The sequence below is a fragment of the Centruroides sculpturatus genome, unplaced genomic scaffold, assembly GCF_000671375.1.
Source record: "Centruroides sculpturatus isolate CEXI.00-Female unplaced genomic scaffold, Cexi_2.0 scaffold89, whole genome shotgun sequence".
NCBI lineage: Eukaryota > Metazoa > Arthropoda > Arachnida > Scorpiones > Buthidae > Centruroides > Centruroides sculpturatus.
Genome location: NW_019384460.1, coordinates 1,056,648 through 1,074,587, shown reverse-complemented (window position 1 = coordinate 1,074,587; position 17,940 = coordinate 1,056,648). Strand labels below are relative to the sequence as shown.

The window sequence follows — 17,940 nt, the reverse complement described above, 5'->3', positions numbered from 1 at the left end:
TTTACTGTACTTTGAACTAAAACCTCTTTAAGTTGGACACAAGTGCTAATACAGAAATGTGTACATATGTTTTTAGACAGAGAAGAAGAGAGAAAAATCTATATGCCAGTTTCGTTTAAAAACAGTCCAGTTTAGACAGGTGGTCGCGATATACAGGTGCCAAACTTTACTGTATTTTAAAGTAAAACCATAAGTTGGTCACTAAATCAGTGTCCAATTTAGAGAGGTGCAAGAGATTATACACACGTTCGCAACGTTGATTCTTAGAGGGTGGTCCAAAAATCAGTTAACACACACTGTTTTTTTTGTTCCAGTGTGTTTTTTAAATAAATTAGTGTAAACGTATTAAAAATATGATTAAATGCTTAAATAAGACAGCGGTCTAGCCTTAAAAATAGTTAACTAACTTTCGAGCTACCCAGTATATATGTAAACGTGTCTCAGTCAAGTGATTTTTGGCCCTTTCAGTGTATCGATGTAGAAATGTATCTCAGCTAACTGACTTATGGGCCACCCTTTTATATATAATTAAAAATTTAATAATTATTGAAGTTAAAGGGCCAAAAAAAGTATTTGACATGGAAAAAACAAATAATTTTTTTTATTCAATTTTTTTTAGAAATTCTTTATAAATCAAGTAATCCTTTGTGTATTATATGTATATACTTTGAAGCGTAGAATATTGAATTTTTAACTTGTACTTTTGGTGTTATATATCTTAATAAACATCAAACTTTCGTATTGTTTTGTTAGGTGTAAATTTTCTTCAAAAAAATTCCTAAAATTTTAAAGAAATTCACTATTTTTTTCTTCTTCTTCCCCATACACCTCCATGCATTTCATATACCCCAAATGAAACTCCTTTTTTTACTTTCCTTATATAAATAATAATGGGAAAGTATGGCGCTCGCTCAAAGAACGACCCTCAAAATTTTTACAATTTTTGGACTCTAGGCCTTGAAACGAAGAGAAATGCAAAAAAAATTGGGGGGGTTTTTCTTGTATGTATTTGTTTGAGGGCACGATTTTGTTCACCATTTTCAAGCTTAATATTTCATATGACTTTTGTCGAAAGTTTCTAAAAATTTTCGGGGATAAAGGGCTATGATGCTCTTAAATTTTGGTAGTTAAAGGTCGAGAGAGTGGGGAGATAGAATGGGTCATGTGTCATATCTCGAGCTGGAGACGATATCCCTCTATCTCTCCATTCCCTCGACTTTAATTCACCAAAATTTAATACAATCAACAGGTATTAGGGGCATTAACGATATTAAATTTTGAGGGTTAAAGGTCGAGGGGGTGGGGAGATAGAGACGGTCACGTATCGCATTTCCAGTGTTATTCGGACTTAATAAAGATTTTAAACACTTACAATTCTTTATAAAACCTATATCTATCCTCAAAATTAAGCCTTATTCCGTTTTATAATAATTATAAAGATTTTTTAATAACAAAATCTCATAACAGATGGCGTCACACGCAATTTTGACTTTTTTTTTGTCGGGAAAGTTACGCAACTCGTTGCTGGATTTTTTTTATTATAGATCTGTTGATTCTAAATTTGATTTTTTAAAGATAAAATTATTAATTTTTCAGATCTGTGCCGTTAAAAATACGATAATTGATGCAATTACACTTTGCTGTTATCAAATTTAAATGCATTCTTCCCTAATGTTAACTCAATGGATCGATATTGTAATCTTGTAATTTATCCAATAAATCTTCTAAAAATTAATTATTTTTTTAGGAAGTTCCATTAAATATTATTATTTTTTTACCCCCTTATTAATTTTTGGTAGGTTCTTTGTACCACGAATTAATAGAAAATTCAAGGTCCAAAGAATTATACTTAACAACATCCTTTATATAAATTCCCATTTTAAAATTATTTTCTATAATATTTATGAGAAATTTGTTTGTTTTTGGTTGATAAAACGATTTTCCACGCGTAAAATATCTTTAAAAAGTCTAATTTTTCTTCGTTCGTCCGTTTGTCGGTGCGTGCTTTTGATGAAAATCTCGAAAATCATTTGAGAATTTTTAGATGAATTTTAGATAATTTTGTACTAAATTATATGTACAGACGTGTATATTTTTAACACAAATTTAAGTGGAAAATGGAGAAGAAATTTAATGATTTTTTTAAAATTATAATATTCCAAAAGTAAGTAGCATTAAATGGAGATTTTTTTGAAATATTACAACATTAATTTTTTACATGATATAAGTAATTTTATGTTGCTGTAATATCCGAAAAAATCGTTACTTCTATCGACTGATGATATTTTATAATAAGAATTACTCTAAATTTGCAGTTTGTCTGTACGTTTGTCAGTGCGTATTCCCCTGAAAAAATTCAAAAATCGTTTGAAGTAAATAGGTAAAATTTTTCAGATGATTTTCCCACCAATTTTTATACATGTTATTACGTAGAAAATTGCAAGGAATATTTCCAAAAATGCCGGATTTTTTATTTTTTGGAAGATTTTATTTTATTATTAAAATTTCTTGTCCTTTGTATATTGTTGAATTTTTAAGGGTTTGTTTATGCTGATTTTTAAAAATTTTATTGTCACATATATTTGTTCTAGAGTTAGCTCGTAGCATTGTTACTGTTGCAAATTAAGCTTGCATGTAGATAAATCACCGGTTTATCTTCATTGTTTCAAAAAACGCCAATATTTATCTTTATTTACTGTGCCATTAAAGAAAACAGTTTTATAAAAACTGTAATTTTCTACAACATAAGGAGTAAATTTATTCAAAACACACAAGAAATTTATTAGAATATCTGCTAATCAGTTATTTAGTTTTATTGGGCTACAAGTTGAAAATTTTGTAGACCTATAAATTCCCACTTTCATCCGTCCAGCTGTCTGTTCTTCCTTAATCTTGAGAACGGTGTTAGATAAATGAAAGCTGAAACCAGATTTGGAAATATTAGAGGCAGGAACCTCCAATTAACTATATATAAACTTCCGATTCAAACCGAAAGTCACGTTATTTTAATTAAAAAATTCCTCCCCCTGAAAGGAGTTAGATAGATAACTGACACGACTCCATTGCTAACAGGAAAAGTACGTTGTACAGAGGCAAGACACTACTAATTTGAGGTGGAGAGCATATTTAAAAAAATTGATTATAAAGTGGAGAGCATATATTTTATTTGATTACGAGGTGGAGAGCACATGTTTTATTTGATTATGAGATGGAGAGCATATTTTTTAAATTTATTATAAGATGGAGAGCATATATTTTATTTGATTACGAGGTGGAGAGCATATATATTTATTCAATTACGAGGTGGAGAGCATATATATTTATTCTAGTATGACGTGGAGAGTATATATATTCGTTTGATTATGAGGTGGAGAGCGTATATGTTTTTTTTATTTGATTATGAGGTGGAGAGCGTATATTTTATTTGATTATGGGGTGGAGAGCTTATATTTTGTTTGAATGTGTATATCTAAATTTCTAAGTAAATTTTTTGAATTGTTTTGCTTTAATTAGATATCTTATGTTCATTTTATTAAATTAATGAATTAATTATTACCTTTCCTCTGTTACATATAACAGAGATAAAATACGGCAATTGGTCAAAAAATCACCCCTCCAAGATTTTTCGATTTTTGGACTCGGGGACTTTAAAGCATTGAGAAATGCCAAAAATTTTGGGGTTTTTATATTGGTAACCAACCACTGAAATTTGGGGTTTCTTTCTTTGTGTGTGTGGATGTTTGTGTGGCACGATGTTGTTTACCCTCTTTGAAGCTTAATAACTTCTCTGTCTTTTGTAGAAAAAATTTCTGAAATTTTTCAGGGAGGATTGTGTGTTAGGAGCATTACTGCTGTTAAATTTTGATGGTTAAAGGTCGAAAGTTGGCGAGATAGTGGGGTGGTCACGTGTCGTATCTCCAGCGGAGTCGGACTTAAGGAAGATTGTACAGTACACGTTATTAGCACTTAAAATTTTATCGTAAATCTCGTCTCTACCCTGAAAATTAAGCTGTTTTCTATTTTATAACAATTAATAATATAAAAAGTTTTTAATAAAATCTTGTAAGAGATGGCGCCACACGCGACTTTAAATGTTTTGCCAGGAAAGTTACACAACTCCTTGCTAGATATTTTTTTTAATTAATAAGTGGACTGGTTAACTTAAATGGTTCTAAAAATTAATTTATAGATTTATATGATTCTCGAAAACCAATTTATACACTTAATAATTCTCAATAAATTGTGTTTAGAGAATCATGCAAGCCTATAAATGGGTCATTAGAGAATTATAGACTTGCATGATTCTGTGAAAATACATTTTACAAACTTTATGATTATCTAAAATGCCATTTATAGACTTACATGGCCCTAAATATATTATATTTTGGAAGAAATTTAAATTAGCAATATCTAAATAATTTAGATATTACTAACGAATTCATGTTTTAGTAAGAGAAATGTGTAATTTGTAAATTTATTGTTTACCATTTATTCCTGAAAAAAATAAAATAAAATAAAAATTGATGTTATTTTTCATCTTTTTTAATGATTAAACTTCGCGTGTGTGTTTAAGTAAGATCGTATATTGTGTATATAATAAGGAAAAATTTATTTTTCCTTCCACTGTTAACCTATACTTTTATAAATAATTTAAAATTCTAAATCGATTTTACTAGAAAATAAAGGAAAACGAAGGGAATTTTTTACATTAAATATCAATTTTAAGCATTCGAAAAAAAAACAAGGTCAAATGATGTATTTAATGCCATCGACTAACGTTTTAACTTAATTAATTTAATTTAATTTTTTTCCTTTCCAAATTAAAATTAAAGAAATTTTTATTGTTAAAATTAATTGTTATTACATAATGAAGATATCAAATTGCTTATTTTCGTTTTTTAGAACGATAAATCAATAAAATTTACATAAATTCATCGCAATGTCTTGTATTCGGTGTATACGTGTTTTACACTTTAATGGATGAATCGAGAGGGGATTTAGGAAGTTTGATTCAGTGTGGAGTGATAAATGTACAAAAATTGTACGTACTTTAACAGATATATTTGCTTTTTTCTTTGAATAAATTTCGAATTCATCTACTTTAATCCACAGTAAGTACACACTTTAATACACGAACACTACAGTTGATATATATGATACATAGTATATACAGTTTATGATTTATATATATAGTGTATACCTGATAGTATACGCGTATAAATACTAAGTTATATCTGATATATATATATTCAGCATTTCAAAAACCAAACATATCTTGAATTATTGTACTGTACAATGTATGTATATAAGGCAGTGTTTCTCAACCTCTAATGAATCGTCGCCCCCTTCAACGTAGTATCGCCCCCTTCACTTCAAAATTCCGAGCGGAGGGCCAAGGCTAACGCCAAATTCGTACTGCATTGAATAGACTATTGACTATTATAATGTTATTTATTTAATTATTGTACGATATAACGAATAAAATATCTAATTATTCTTAATATAATGTTTTACTATATCGCCCAGAAAATTGTTTTTCGCCCCCCAAAATATAAATTGTTGCTAATCGCCCCCTCAACATGGAAAAACGCTCACATGGGGGCAATATCGCCCCCGTTGAGAAACACTGATATAAGGTATAGTACGCTAGGTATAAACTTACTGTATCATGTATAATGCATATCATGCATCAAGGTTTGTGTATGTATACAGTAGAACCTCGATTATCCGCCCTAATTGGTGACTGGGGTTGGTCGGATAATTGAAAAGTCGGATAACCGAAAAGTATGAAAAAATCCATTATTAGTGTAGTATATTATTATATCCCATGTAATTAGTATATTAGTATATCGCTATTAACCTATTTTGCGTTGAATTTTCATCGATGTTAAGCCTAACAAAAATTTTTAAAAATAATAATCGTCGCTATTGTATCGTTAAAAATTAGAAAATTAAGCTTCGTTTAAATACTGGCTCCCTTTCATGGTCGAATGAGTGTTGCCAGCTAAAACTCGTAAAAATAATATTAAAGTAGCCAAGACATAGCCAAATATTGTAGCGCCACATCACTAGCGGACATTTGAAATTTGCCGACTAGGACGGTCGGTGGGGCGGATAATCGAGGTTTTACTGTATATATGTGCACACCAGTGATCGTGTGGATAAAACCACTGAATACAGATGGGTTTGCATTTGGCCAACAGGGATGGCCACGTGAAATTTTCCGGGCTTTCTTTACCTAAATAGGAACATTTTATCACGTAAAATCCTCCATCAGGCATCTCCCTCGCAGGTGAACCACGTGACGAGTTGTGATAAAACAAACGAGCAAAAATTATTGTGACGTTACAATGACGGGCTGCAATTTTTCATCACAGCGCTCTCAATTTTAGTGGTGTCTTGCCCCTGTACATCACACTTTTCCTAACAACAACAGAGTCATGCCGGTCATCTATGCAACTCCATTCTGGAAAAATTTTTTGAATTGAAATAATGGAAGTTCGTATATAGTCAATCGGGCCTCCTCCTTTCCGTATTTGGTCTCGAGATTAAGGAAAGACAGACATACAGAGGAAAGTTGAAATTTATAGGTCTACAATTATTTAAATTGCATTCCAGTAAATTCATCTCAATATTTTTTTTTTTTTTTTTTTTTGATTCTCGAAAACCAATTTATACACTTAATAATTCTCAATAAATTGTGTTTAGAGAATCATGCAAGCCTATAAATGGGTCATTAGAGAATTATAGACTTGCATGATTCTGTGAAAATACATTTTACAAACTTTATGATTATCTAAAATGCCATTTNTTCGTAAAAAAAAATTCCTATAAGTAGGAATAGAAAACAGTAATGATTCGCTGGTGGCTTTATTAGATTTAGCTTTTTAGATTTTAGTAAAGCCTTCTGCTGCATTTTTTTGAAAGGACAAAGAAAGAGAAAAGGATCAAAAATGATAGAAGAGAAAGTTTCTCTCTTGCTAAATCCTATCTGGTCAACTAAATACGATTTACTTTATGGATAGAAAATAAAAAAAATTTATATATAAAAAATGTTTTTACACACGTACATTTATATATATATATATAAGGGCATAAATCAAAACCTGAAGAAGATAAAGGTTAAAAAGAAAATTTCAAATCGATTCTGGACCCCATTTTAATAGCATTTACTAATGGTTTATGTATACAGTTCTGATGATCTTTAATGTGATTTAATATATTGTTAAATGACTAACAATTCTGCTGATCGATTCGTCTGTCTGTCTTCTGCCCTCTACTTGAATCTTGCTAATTATTGTTTGTTGTTTATGAATTTTTATGCAGTTATTCTTCGTTCACAATTAAGTTGTATTTTAAAAATTCGTGTGTTTTTTTGTTTGAATAATTTCAGTTTAATACATTCACATTCGTATATTTTCTTCAAAACATTTATTTGAAATGTTTGCTTCAAAGGAAATTGCTTTGAATGTTTGGTGTATGTACTTCAAACAAATTTACTTAATGGGTTTTTGTGATTTAACAAATAAGCACTTCAGAAAATTTTTAATTAATTTCATTTAAATTATATGCTTTCCACCAGTGCCGTAACTAGGCAGGTGCAACAGGTGCACCCGCACAGGGCCCGCTTGAAAGAGGGGCCCAAAATGCATGTATTTGTTTTATTACATTCCCAAACCTAATTAATTAAGGGGCCTAAATACAAATTCCTGCACAGGGCACAGGAATGGCTAGTTACGGCACTGCTTTCCACCTCAAATTAGTAGTGTCTTGCCCTTGTATATCGTACTTTTCCTGTTAGCAATAGAGTCGTACCGGTCATCTAACTAACTCCTTTCAGGGGAAAATTTTCGAAATAACGTGACTTCCGGTGTAACCCGGAAGTTCTTATATAGTTAATCGGGGCCTTCTGCTCCTATAATTTCCATATCTTGTTTCGGATTTCATTTATCTAACTTTGTACTCGTGATTAAGGAAGGACAAACAGATGGACGGTAATGGAAATTTATAAGTCTACAATTTTTTCAAAATGGCACCCCCAATCTCAAATTCCGGTCCAGGCCAGAATTCACGTGATTTTATTATATATCTATCATATAGTTAAATGGAGACTCCAGTCCCTTTGCTTTCCATATCTAACTTCATTGTCAAATTATCGAATGATAGACGAACAGACAGGCAGACAGACGAGACAGGAGTGTATAGGTCTGCAATTTTAAAATTGAGGCTCAAAAAATACCGTGGAATTATTTTACGTGTCATACTAAAACAAAGGTTTTTTTAAATGTTGTTTACAAGGCGATCAATCATTTCTAATGCAAAATTATTGACCTCGAGGGGGTGGTTCATCTGTTCACTTTCATTTTTATTTATTTACTTTTATTATTAATATGTGTGGTATTTTTTACAAATAAACCATTTATTTATTTTATTTGCATTACTCAAAAAATATTTTCTTCATTTTTTTTCTTAGATGATCGATCCCTCCTCCATTTAATATTCAATATCCCTTCTAAAATCGATTTTAATGTTGTTTTTATAGAGTTTCTCTACTTATAAATTATGTTATTTGCTATCAAAATATCGAAATTCGATAATTTGTTTTAGAAAGACCTTATGAAATGTTATACCCTCTTGGCGTGTTTTCTGATTACATTTACTCGAGAAATTATTCGTGAATAATTTAACTATAATAGTTTTATTTACTAGCATAAATGCTAGTAATTCGTGATGTAAATATCACGAATTACAAAAACAAATTTTGTTTGTGTGTTTTTTTTGTAAATTTTTTGCAATTTAAAACATTTTAGATTTTCTGTGAATTTATTTTTGTGTAATTTGTTTTAAAATTTCTGTAGATTTTCATTTTTTAATATCGATTTTCTGCAATTTTTTGATTTTCTCTTATGTTTTTGACTTTTTATAAAATATTTTTTTTTTTTATTTTCTCTGAGGTTTTTGACTTTTTATAAAATATTTTCAACTTTTGTTTTAAATTTTCTTTGAGGTTTTTGACTTTTTATAAAATATTTTCAATTTTTTTAGATTTTTGTTCTATGGGGTTTTTGACTTTTTATAAAATATTTTCAATTTTTTTAGATTTTTGTTTAAAAGATTGCCAGATTTTTTGATATTTTTCAGATTTTCCTTTTAATTTACTACATTTATTTGTGCTTTTTAAATGATATTTGCACCTTTAAAAAGTTACAGAAACAAATTATTATTAGCTCCTGAACTATTTTTTTTAAATTCGAATTTTTTTTGTTACTTGTGTTTTTTTTAGAATTATATAATAACTATTATTTGTTGAAACTGTTGCATTAAGGATCTATCTCTTAATCAAAACTTTTATCCTTAATTCAATTTTTATTCTGATTCAATTAGTGTGGAAGTGAAATGGTAGCTAGATAATAAAATCAAGTAAAAAGAAAAAAAGCACACTTTTATGGCTCTTGATGTCTTTTCACCCCTGTAGGCCATTTGCAAAATGGCCTCCAGTGGTCGGGAATACAAAAAAACAATACTACAGAAGAATACAAAAATAGACGCCATTTTAATATTTTGTCCATCTATCAACAACAGTTTTGAGATTTTTACTGTAATGCATTTTTTGTGGTCTTTTTTTATTGTTTATACTTCATAAACCTGTCTAAAACGGACACATACAAAACGGAAAATAAATCAAAACTGATCGACATTGTATTTAAGAAAAAATGTTTTATTTTCTTATTAGACAGGTTTTCGGCTATTATACACTGGAAACCTGTATAATGCGGAAACAGAACAATTTTTAAGGACTAATTTCGTAACGTAATTTCAGTAAACGAAATTCTAAATCACAGTTAAAACACATTCTAAGTAATCTGTATGTATGTATTGTACAGGTTATTTTCTTCTGAATTGTAATATTTTCCCCTCTATTACCTCTATAAAACGGAACCTGTCAAAATGAAAATATTTATAGGATACATTTTAACATTACCCTTTTGAATTAACGTTTAGAAAAATTTAATCTAGTTTATCTTTACAGGTTTTTTTCTCTCTGTACAATACATATATTGTATTTATATTTTTGGGGACCTTGAAACGTCGAGAAGTACAAAATAGTTGGGAATTTTTCCTGTATGTAGGGAAGGATATTAGGATATGTGTGTAGGGAATACAATTTTGTTCACCCACTTTAAAGCTTAATAACTCCTGTATCCTTTGTCAAAAATTTCTGAAATTTTTCAGTGAAGTTTGTGTGTTAGGAGCATTGATTCCATTAAATTTTTAAGATTAAAGGTCGAGAAGATGGGGGAGGTCATGTGCTATATCTCGAGCGGGACACGACACATGTCCCCCTTCTATCTCCACACTCTCTCAACCTTTAACCACCAAACTTTAACAGAATCAATAGATATTAGGGGCATTTAATATATTAAATTTTGGTGGTTAAAGGTTAAAAGAATGGGGAGATGGAGTTATCACTGAGTGGAGTGGGACTTAATGAAGATTGTATTTGTATTGTTAAGCATTTACAATTTTTTATAAAATTTATTTGTAGCTTCAAAATTAAGCTTTTTGCCATTTTATAATAATTAATAATATAAAAGCTATTTTTAACAAAATCTCATAAGAGATGGCACCACACGCAATTTTAACTTTTTTTGCCGGGAAAGTTACTCACCTCGCTGCTGGAAATTGTTTTTTTTTTTTTTTTTGTTTATAAAGCAAAAATTACAAAAATAGCAACACGAAAATTCACTTATATTAGAATATTTTTATCAGGATTAAGGCATTTGTGAAATTTAATGACGTTTAACCTATTGGTTTCCATTTTTAATAACGATAAATCTGATATTTAATTAACGTTTATCATAAGTTAAATGTATGTGACACGTTAGTAGATGGTGCGATCACTTGTCACGCGTGATATAGTTTCGAAATTGAACGTTTAAATCCTTCCACGTAACACGTCATCAATCATAAAATAAGAATTTATCACATAATCAGAAGACAAATGATGTAATTAAGTTTTATTATAAAGTTGGCAAATTATTTCGTGTTAATTCGAAGCAATAAACTCGACAAACAATTTCACATTTACAAACTTTGATGTAATTGTCGAAATTAAGTTCTAACAATCGTGTTCAACGATTCGTGAAGGCCTGTAAGTATGGTCAATGAGATTTTACATTAACGAAACTTTCTTAGAGGTCGAAGCCAAGAAAAGTATTTTCTGTCTCACAGAAGGAAAAGCTGCACCTTATTTCTTGACTTAAAAAGGAAAGTAACAACTTATTTGTTACCCCAGAAAGGAAAGTTACATGTCAGATTTTGCCACAGAAAAGGAAAGTAACACTTTGTTTCCACAGAAAAGGAAAGTAACCCCTTATTTGTTTCCATAGAAAAGGAAAGTAACACCTTATTTGTTCCCACAGAAAAGGAAATTAACACCTTATTTGTTTGCATAGAAAAGGAAAGTAACACTTTATTTCCACAGAAAAGGAAAGTAGCGCCTTGTTTCCACAGTAAAGGAAAGTAACACCTTATTTCCACAGAAAAGGAAAGTAGCGCCTTGTTTCCACAGAAAAGGAAAGTAACACCTTATTTGTTTCCATAGAAAAGAAAAGTAGCACCTTATTTGTTTCCACAGAAAAGGAAAGCTGCACCTTATTTATTGTCCCAGAGAAGCGATGGAAAACAACACCTCATCTATTAATTAACACACATTTTCATTGTCCTCTTGAAAAGGAAAGCTACATGTCATTTGTTAATATACATTTTTTTATTTTGTCCCATGAAAGTAAAACTGCACCTTATTTGTTAAGGTATATTTTAACTGTATTCTAAAAAAAGAAAGTCGTATACTTTGTTCTTAACGCATATTTATACTAATGTAACCTGCATCGATAATTACAATTTCTGTCAAGTTAAAAGAGAGGTAAAACTTAGGACAAGCTCTTACAAGCTGAAAAAAAAAGAGAAGCTTTTGAAATTTACTCGGGAAAGTTGTAAACACGCAATAGAATTAGCAAGAAAGATTGAAGGACGTTTAATTTTTTAATGGTTCTTCAGAAAAAGAACGTTTAGCGATACACTGGCTCTAAATGAGAACACGGATACGGCTTTTATTTACTAAATTTAATTATATAAAGTAAAATAATGAATATCGTCTTATCTAGGGATTGCGTTTTTAAAGAGTAAAAGACTGTTATGATATATAAAAGAAATTGTATTTTTTAAGATGTTTTTTAGATAACTATTATACTTACTCTCAATTAATTCTGTTATTAATTAAGTTTGATAATTAAGTGTTTTCAAGGGAAGTTACTGTAACAATTTATAAGAGAATGTTTTAATTAAATAATAATAATCCAGCAATGAGTTGCATAACTTTCCCGGCGAAAAATGTGTAAGAAATTATGACAAAATTAACCCCTAAAATTTAATAACATCAATGGCCCTTATATACAAGTCACACACACAAATCCACGTAATTTTTTTCTACTCGATGTGGGTTCGTGGTGTAGACTAGTCTTTTGTAATTATGGATTTGTTAATACGGTGTATTCTCGTAGTCTGGAACTGTAGGAATTATATTGATCTTTGTTTATTGTTTTACAGGTATAGAGTAAGGAGGAGCGAATTCAAGTTATACTGGTGGTGAGGACCCTCACTCAGTGTAAAGTCTGGGGAAAGCATCCGAACCACTGTATGTATGGCTGCGCTGACTGAAAGTTCTCACCATCAATATAACTTAAATTCGTTCCTTATAGTGCCATTTTCTAAATATAAACGAATTAATAAAGGTTAATATAACTCCTATAATTCCAGATCGGCGTGATACCATGCTTTATTGTATCCTGGTATATTCTAGTAATAATTTACCTCACCAGAAAGTATACAGTACATTCCGAGAAGGCCAAAGCGAGCTTATTCTTATTGTCTTCTTTAAGCATATTTGAGGCTGTATATTTACTTCATTGTTGATCTACTTATTCTTTATTCGATAATAAGTATCTAGTCATACCACTATTGTATTTTTAAGCTGATTACTTTCTACTGTGTGGTGCAACCGGAAGCAACCAGATTCAACCCCATATTTCAAGTCATTAACTCGTTAAACGTGTCAGTAAAAATTAACAATTGAGATTAAGTTTTAGTACGTAGGAGAATAAATACTTTGTGTTATTCTCCTATACACTACAGCATTATTTGTATAAATATTATAGGATACTGTCAGCTTTCATTTCGGTTAATGGTGGACAGTTTCATGTTTTTTGATTATTCATCGAACGTATCGACCAGAAAATTCCTACGCACACTTAAAAATAATAATATATTATTCAAATTCGGCAGATTAAAGCGAATCCAAAGCCATAAAATAAATAATATATTGTAAAGAACGTCGATTCTATAGAGATATAAAAGGAAGCAGTAATATAGCCTTTACATAAATCATAGAAAATACTTTGTAAACGTAAAAAAAAATGGCACTTCAAACAATATCTTTGAATGTATGGGATAGTTCGTATAAAGATGTATAGAAGAATAAATAATATATATTTAATATAAAGTAGAGAAATCGTGCACAATACTGTTTATGACCGTGATACAGACATTCTGTGTGATATGCAGCTACAAGAATTTCATCTCTCTATGGTACAGAATAGGAAATATTTAGGATATATCTTATTTTTTAATGTGCATATTCAATTGTATCCTAGGAAAGGAAAGTTCTGCACGTTATTTGTTGACGTGATACAGTTTTTGACGCTACGAAGTTAAATAAACAATGCGAAAAGTGAAACTATAGGTGCATTCAGGAATGAATTTATTCGTGTGGGTGCTTCAGGATTGTTGAGTCGCTGAAGCGACGGTTCTCAATCTTTTTTCACTCCAACTACCATTGTTCAGTGGTTCCATCCACTCGACCACTGTTGGTCTTGAGTGTCACTTACTAGTTTTTATTGTTCCACCGAATCACAAAGATTCAGACGCAGGGTGGCCCGAAAGTTAGTTAACTATTGTAAATATTAACTAACATTTCTTTGTTACTGACCATAAATTGTCTATTTTCTTGCAAAGATTACTGAATTGCTCGTGAAAATATGATAACTCGGTTATCTGAATTTCGGACCATCTTTTATATCATTTTCTTTGCGAGTGTTTTAAATAATCCTTTAAAAAATGTGTTTTATTATTTTAAAAAAAGACACTTTTTGCAGCTTTAAAACTATCTAAAAATACACTGGAAATGCATTTATTTGTTTTAAAGAAGTATAAATATTTTTATTACTTTATAAGTAAATTTAAAATATATATTAAGCATAAAAGCTTTTCAGGTAAATGTTCTTAAAATATAATAAATTCATAAAAGATTTTATTGTATTCTGCTACGTACAATGCTAAATATAGCCAATGATACATTATTTACTTCTACATTCGAATAGAAAGAATTTAAATTTTGATAAATTCCATTTTATTAATTCACTTTTTACGTATTTTTATCTCTGTAATTTTATTTATTTAGTCATTGCTTACACTTATAAACAGCTAATCTTTAAATCTCATCACTAAAAACTAAGTAAAGAATTTCTTGCTGAGACATCATCTTTCAGGTTTAAATATCGAGAAGATAAGCAGGTTCTAACGTTTATGAGATGCATTAACTAATATTTTATTGATTAGTAAGTGAAGAAATTGGTTCAGATCGTTGCTAACATCAGCAATTTGCACGAACTTCAACAATCAAGACAATGCAACAAGCAGATCGTGAAGAGGGTGCCATTATAAAAAAACCAAAGAGGAATTGGTGTAGGCGTGTGTTACATTAAAAAACTCTCACAAATAAGCCTTTATACGTTATAAATTACTGATATAAACTTACAAAAGAAGAAATTGGGGGTTATAATGTCACGAGCAAAGCGCTAGTTCTCAGGGTTTCATGATATAACACACGAAGACTTGAGAATCAATTTTTTAAGCCCACCAGTGGCCGAGTGGATAAAACCACTGAACGTTGGTAATTGGTCGTGGGTTCACGCCTCTCCAACAGAGTCACGTGGCGTTTTCTAGATTTTCTTCGCGTTATTTTTTTATACCTAAATATGATCCATTTTCCTATAAAAAGTTCTCCCTGGAGGCAGATCGTGCCCACGTGTCACGTTGCCTATATAAAAAAAAAATAAACAAACAGTATTTTTAGATGTTTTTATTGTTTTACATTTCGTAAAATCTGCGAAAATTTCACGAAATTTCAAAGATCAGTAAACAATTCCGAACGTTATCGACAAGACAAAAGATGACCTTTGTACTTAAGTCACGTGGAAACAAATGAGAACTTGTTCGAAAGGATTTAAAGTCAATAAGAAACTATTGTTCTTGCTTTCTTTTTGGAACGTCAGCAAACAATAGAAAGAAGAAGAAGAAAAAAGTTGAGAGCAAAAATATCGATTGCTAAGGCAGATTCTCTTATAGCGGGGTTTTTTCGTTATTTTGTTTATTTTTTATATCGAAATAATCAGTTGCTGTTTCTCTCCTGAAGGCTTTTTTTTAAAAATTTACTTTTACATACACCAGTTGGAATAAATTTTAATAAGATCTCAAGCTTATTTTTCCTTACATTTCTTTTTCTGTGGCAATACTTTAAGTGAGGTGTAATATATATATATATATCACTTTCCTGGCTGTTATATATAACACAAGGAAAGTATGGAGATCTTTTGGGATGTAAAAATCTTTGGTAGGTCAAAAACTGTAATTTCAAATGTAATTTTACTGTTCATTAACAGCAAACTACCTTATAACACCAATCAAATGTGATCTGTCTGTGTAATTAACTTTAATTTTATTATTTGTTCGAGTCAAATTTATAAATTTTCTCCTTAAAATTTTATATTTTCACGTTATTAAGTTCGATTTGTTTATTAAATCCATTTTAAAATTAATTCTAGAAATTTATTCATGGAATTATAATTAAGTTCTGAGTGGTGCTTCTATCAATATCACACCTAGAGTGATTTACATGCAGTCGAACCTCCGATAGTGGCTACCTCTAAACGACTGCCATTTTTCACGGATGTTGAACAAAAAGATGCATACAAAACGAGCAATTATTTATTGTGACTTCGCCACATTCCGGACTGCAATGCTCTCAATTTTAGTAGTGTGTTGCTCCTGTAAATCACACTTTTCCTGTTAACAACAGAGTCATGCCAATCATATATTTTATTTCGTTCTCGATATTAAGGAAGGACAGACAGATCAACAAACGTACGCCAATGGGAATTTATCGGTATACAATTTTTGAAAGTTGCAACCCAATAATCTCCAAACAACGATTTGGTAACTGCACCCACATTCTGTATGGATGAAGTTTGATGCACCCGCTCTATCAAATGACGATTTGTATTAAAATTTTAATGAATATTTTGTTATTTTATACGTTTTCTTAACTTAAAAAGATCATTAACGATACTCTATATTCATTGAAATTTTAATGAAACCCAGTTATTTACTATTTAAACCATTTCTTCGATTGGAAAACTTGTATATAATAAATGATAACGTGTTAAAAAAATAGCTTTTAATTTTAAATATATTGATTTTTTATTGATTAAACAGTTTTATTATTATAATTTAATCGATTAAATAAGTAAATATTAGTTTCATTTTATATTTGCAATGTGGTGACATTCAAGATGATAATATTATGGATACTCCATTTATATTCAAGTAAACTTGACTATTATCATAAAGAATAGCGTCACAGGCATTGCTAGACGTTACATAAAGGTAATTTTCCGCTTTTCCGTTTGTATTGTCACGCTGTTCTAGTAATATTGGAAATCTGTTTACTTTCCAGAAGAATCACATCTTTGATTCAGCTGTTATCAAGGCCGTCGAAAGCTCGTATGGGGTCCTGAGGTATCATTTCTTTTAAAACAAATGAAATACGTAGAAGGTTTCTTTATTAATAAAAAAAATAGTCTTAAATATTTTATTATCTGTTAGCAAAAATAACTTTAATTTTGTAGGGGTAGAGACCAATACGGATTCCAAAGTCCGCAGGGCACGTAGTGATTCCTTACGGCATAGTTGCCCTTCGGGAATTTTTCTCTTGGCATGGGGAAAAATCCTCAGCTCTCCCTCTCGATTGGTCTATTATGTATTATGTCTATATAATAAGATTTATTATTAATGAATCAGTGTTTATCTTATTCAAATTGAATCCATTGTTTTCGTGGTTCCGCTGAAGATACTTCTTCCAAATTTCTAAATATAAATTGTTTTCTTCCAAGATTTAATTTATATGTAGATAAAAATTTCAAGGAGAAGTTTCTTGAACATCTTTTGAGGAAGATGATGGATATATATTTTTTTTCTTATAAATTAAATCCTAGAGAAGAATTTCATCTGTAAATGTTCTCAAGTTATGATCTTCACTTCTCTAATTGTATTTTCGATAATTTCATTAACTTTTCCTTCATTAACTATATCTTAATGATCCAAGTCAAAAGAAGTTTCGGGTCAATATTATCACAGAGGAAAGATAGAAAGAAACTAGTAATCATCCATTATATATATATATATATATAATAGATGCACAGAAAGTCAATTAACCATTGTTTTAAACTTATTCTTACTCCTTGCAAAACACAGTCCAGTTAACTGACTTTTGGGCCTTCCTTTATATAAAGTGAGATCTGATTAATTGTGTTTCGGTTTTAATAATAAGAATAATTATCTTTTATCTATGATAGTACATTTATACAGTATATATATATATACAGTGGTACCTCAGGTTACGAACGCCCCAGCATACGAAATTTTCAGGATACGACATGAAATTCGAACATATTTTTGCTCCAGGATACGAACAAAAACTCACCATACGACGTTACATTAGTTCGCATTTTTCATTTGTTTTTCTTACTACAGTTATTTTTTTAA

The 17,940-nt window shown here is 30.1% G+C and overlaps 1 protein-coding gene across 1 annotated transcript in view; it reads left to right on the top strand.

Moving 5' to 3' along the window:
* LOC111620848 (tectonic-2-like) overlaps positions 1-17,940 on the top strand; it is a 93,807-nt gene that overhangs the window by 43,215 nt on the left and 32,652 nt on the right. The window lies entirely within an intron of this gene.